Consider the following 5,157-nt stretch of genomic DNA (forward strand, 5'->3'; position numbering starts at 1 on the left):
AATAATAGCAATAAATATATATAAAACCAGAGATTCACAATGCACCGTCTGCTAACTGATGTCCAGCCACTAGCTAAACAACTGTTGCCCCCTCACCAATTCCCCAAAGTTTTATTGTTCAGCATGATGTCATATGGTATAAAATATTCATTCATCCAGTTTTAGTCAGTTGTGGGCCCACTCCCATCTTTTTGTGCACCTCTAACCTCTTCATTGGCAGGACGCTATGGGAAGCTAAATAGTTCTCAACGTAGAGTAAGCACTGCTCAGCCACAACTAAAACATCAGTGTGATATAAGTATTCTCATTTTCAATTGAAAAACACAGCATCAGCACCATACCAACTAGGAAGAAAATTAACTCTGCCCCAGTAAAAACCAGGACAATAACAATCTATGTTAAGTACAGGTTCTATGCTTTCTGCTTTCCAATAAATCACCAGTATTTTTTTTTTTTAATATATAGACATACATATATCATTCCATTAGTCTATGAGTTTTCCCTCTAAAATGTCTGTTGAATTGTCTAATCCATGACATTAGACTCCCTGTATCAAAACAGGCCTTCAGATCTTAAGGGGTGAGATATGGATTGTTACATGCTGAAACTTGTTCTGAGTCTATCACCATTGTTCTTGTCCAGTTCTATCACCACCATTTTGCTTAGGTCAATCAAAATTCATTCTACATCAATCTATGTACTCACACTGCAATACTTTTGATACAACTTATAGCAAACACAGTTTCATAACAGATAGCATATACATTCCTGCCAACGGCTGTGCTTCATCACCAGCAAATTCTGAAGCAGTTCAAACCCCTTCATATGTTATCAGTATCTCTTTTTCATTTAGAGTGCACTGGGTCTTGGATCCTCTTCACATTTGAATGTAAAACCTTGAGGAATGACTTGGAGTGACTTTTTAAATGCCACTGAGTGTAGTTTGGAGAAAATATCAACTAGTTCCCTCCGAATTCTGGGATGCATCTCACTAGAATCCATTGACATATGGACGTTCAGGTTCATCAGGTAGCCATGAACTCATTCTTCAGAGTGATGTTGCTCCTCTAATCCCCACCTTCCAATCCATACTATCAAAGGCTGTGTGAAGAACAGCCATCAGTGAAGACAGGGTGCCTCAGCCTTTTCTTTTTCCATTGTTATTAGACTGTTCGTATTGCTCACTAGAAGTGTGAATGGGTACGCCTTGTTGGATTTTTCTTTTCTGGTTTATGTATCTGCAGAAGTCAAGTCCAGTTCCAGCTGGGACTTGGTATTCCTGATCCCATAGCTTTGCAGCTTCTCCATACTTTTTCCAGGGTATCTGTCCCTGCTTTCACTACCTGTGCATTTTCCTCTCCAATTTGACCCAGTAGGTCCCAGTTCAGACAGTCTCTTGCCTTTCTTTCCTAATTTCCTATACCTGGGGATAGAGAGCTCTGGTGTCTTAAGGAAAGCTTCCTTACAGTTCTACCAGCTCTATTCTGCTCCCTTGTCCTTGAGGACAGTTTCCCAGGGTTTTTTTACTAACTACTTGGAGAGCTGGAATTTGGATTTCCTACAATTTGGCATCCTGATTTTACTGTTTGTCTGTCTGATATCCCTCAGGAGGGTCGACTTCACCATTGCATAGTCACTACAGCCCAGGCAGCCTCTGGTCCTGATGTCTAATCAGCTCACTTGTTTTGGTGAGCAACAGCTCCACTATTGCATCTAGCATCCACTGGGACTATTCCTAGCTCAAGAAGTTATCTTTGATGCACCACAGGAGCCTCCTGGATTGCCTACAGCTAACCATTCTAATTTTCCAGCAGATATCAGGGTGTTTGAAGTCCCCAGCAGGACAAGAACTGACAATTGCAATGCCTCCTGTAGCTGGCCTGTAGTAGACAACAACCACAAAGCTCCTTTTATTGCCCTGGTCTCTAACTCTCACCCATAGGCTGTGATTCGGTTGTGGCCATTCCTAAGGGACAATTCTTCTCATTCAACTTCTTTCTTGTTACAGAGGGCAATGCCTCTTAATCTTTCTTTGTTTTTAACTTCTGAACTGCTTGTAGCGCTTAATAGCCACACTTCAGTCATGGGAATCATCTCCATCATCATTTTGATGGAATTATTTGGTAATGTCAACTACATCATAGTTTTCTAGTACTATAGTGACTTCTAACTAACTCCTCCTGTTTCTTTCAATAGCTGTGTATACTGGTGTAGAGGCACTTCAGCTGGGCAGACAGGTGTGACATCTTCTTGGAGAATAACTCCTTAATTCCTTTGAAGTATTTTTCTTGGTTTCCCTATTGCTTTCTCCTTTTACCTCAGATGTTCCTGGCTCTTTGTTGTAAGTGTGCTGCAGTGTTGCCAGCATATCTCAGGGCAGCAGGCTGAAGATCTCCACTTGCACTTTGTCCTCTAACTTAGCTAAACCTTCCCATACCTTATCACAGGTAGGCTCCCTCACCACTCCCCTTCAAACTTAGTTTAAAGCCCTCACAATAATTCCTGTTAGTTTTTCCCCAAGGACTCTCCTCCCCCTTTGAGAAAGGTGAACTTCATCTGCTTCCCTGGTGTCATATAGGCTGCTCTGCTGTCAAAATATCCAAAGTTTTGGTGGCAGCATTAGAGACAAAGGCAGATATTTATAAACAAGGTGTTTCCATTTATTTCAATGTCCTTATGTAGTACACAGAATCAGAGAAGATAAAATGATCTGTGTCCTTGATTGTTTCAGCTGATGTCTCAAAGCCCTGGAGTCTCTTTTGATGGCATTTGAACTGTGTGTTGAAGCCGCTTCTTCATTCCCTGCAGGGAAAAGCAGTAATGGTCTGTTGGCACTAGTAGGCTAGGGTATTTCTGGGTGAAATCCTTAACCTTAGCCCCAGGAAAACAGGAGACTTCTTTAAGAAGATATAATGCTTGGCAGTGAGGTTGAGTGCACTCTCAGCAAGTTTGCTGATGACACCAAAACATGGGGTGCAATCGGCATACAAGAGGGACAGGATGCCATTCAGAGGGACCTTGACAGGCTTGAGCATTGGGCCCAGGCAAACATTATGAGCTTCAGCAAATCCAAATGCACAATCTTACACCTGAGTCAAGGCAATCCCCTTACCCATACAAGGTAAAGGATTGAGCGCAGCCCTGACGAAACAGACCTGAGGGTACTGGTGGATGAGAAGCTGGATATGCACCAGCAATGTGCCATTGTTGCTCAGAAAGCCAACCGCATTCTGGGTTGCATCCAAAGAAGTGTAGTCAGTTGATCAAGGGAAGTGATCCTACCTGTCTACTCTGTGCTGGTGAGAACTCACCTGAAGTCCTGTGTCCAGACGTGGAGTCCTCAGGACAGGAGAAAGGTGTGTCCAGGGAAGGGCCACAAATATGATTCAAGGGATGGAATCCCTCTCCTACAAGGACAGGCTGAGTGAGCTAGGGCTGTTCAGCCTGGAGAAGAGAAGTCTGCAAGGTGACTTTCAGAATCTAAAGGAGAGCAAGAGGAAAGAAGGGAACAGACTTTTCAGCAGGGTCTGTGGCAATAGAACAAATGGAAATGGTTTCAAGCTCAGGGAGGTTTTAAGTTAGATTTAAGGAAAAAAAAATGTTTGCAGTGAGGATGGTGAGGCACTGGAGCAGGTTGCCTAGTGATATGATTGATGCCCCACTCCTAGAGACTTTTAAGGCCCTGGACAACCTGATCTAACAGTGATGTCCCTGTTCATTGCAGGGGAGTTGGACTAGATAGCCTTCAGAGGTCCCTTCCAACTCTAAGGACTCCATGATTCTATGATTCTGTGATATTGGGCATTCTGTTCCCTGCAGGGAAGAGTTGCCTACAACTAATACCTGTCTCTTCATCTTAGAGAATGTAGCCTTGTTAAATGGGAGAAGCCTTGATTTGTTTTTGTTGATTCCACTAGTGTAAGTAGGCTTTTATATTAATCACAGATGAGCATGCTACATCCAGAGCTTGTACCTATTGTACAGAGCGAACTCAGGAGATGGAATGGACAGGCAGGAGTTTCACTTTCAGCTCTGAGCAGGGACATCCCTCCATCCATTCCTTTCCTTTGAGTTCTTGGCTTCAGCCTGACAGAGAGGGAATACAGGCTGCCTTAAATCTTGTGCTTTCTTCTGCAGAAGAATTTGTCCTTGAGAGGGCAGAGTGTATTTCCTCTGCTCCTTCTTTCTGAGCCCTGTTATAGTTTTTAACCTGTACATTTCATCTTGTAGCCTCACCACTGGGCTGAGCAATACACCCACTTGACTGCACCACAAATTGATGTTCTCACTGTTGCCACACAATACTAGCAAAAGACTCAGGTACTCTGTGGAGCTGAAAGCCTGGATGACAGCATGTTTGCCTTGGAGTTCAGTCTGGGTTTTGATATCCTTTCTGGTGGGCGCAGGCATTCTGGCTCTCTGTCATGTGGATATTATGACTAGGGTCTTTATACTCAGAGGGTGATAACACTATATTTAGGGGACAAACTGATGGCCCAAGACTTGTTTACCCATCCTGTTCCCAGTGTTCTTGGTCTCTTGTGGTCCTAGAAGCTTCCTTTGTAGGTATGGAAGGATTCTACCACTCATCCTAGCTTCACCCACACTGTGTTAGAGCAGCCTCTCATCAGGGGTTTTGCTCTTCTGACTTGGTGGTTTTGCCTTGCTGAGAAAGGTTGGCCACTGAGACCTTCTGCTTTGAAGCTGGTCCCCTCAAAGTCATCCAAGATCAAGGTTGCTCAAAGCCCCATCTAAGCTGGCCTTGAACTTTTTCAGGACTGGAGTATTCACAGCTTCTCTAGGCAACCTATTCCTGTGCCCTACCACTTTAAGAGTAAATAATTTCCTCTGAATATCTAATTCAAATCTACTCTCTTGTTGTTTAAAGCCATTATGCCTTGTCTTATCACTACATTCCATGATAAAGAGTCTCTCTCCAGCTTTCTTGTAAGTACCTTTTAAGTACTGGAAGCATTGTGTGGAGCCTTCTCTTCTGTAGGCTGAAAAAATAAAACAAAACAAAACACACACAGCCTTCTTTGAAAGGAATTGCCTTAAAATCTTTATGTTTCCATTTTCCAGTTTTGAAAAAGTATCTGATTTCTTTTGTGATTCTGCGTAAGGATATTTGAAGTAATGAATTTTTTTTTTTTTTTT

This window comes from Meleagris gallopavo, chromosome Z, assembly GCF_000146605.3.
Source record: "Meleagris gallopavo isolate NT-WF06-2002-E0010 breed Aviagen turkey brand Nicholas breeding stock chromosome Z, Turkey_5.1, whole genome shotgun sequence".
NCBI lineage: Eukaryota > Metazoa > Chordata > Aves > Galliformes > Phasianidae > Meleagris > Meleagris gallopavo.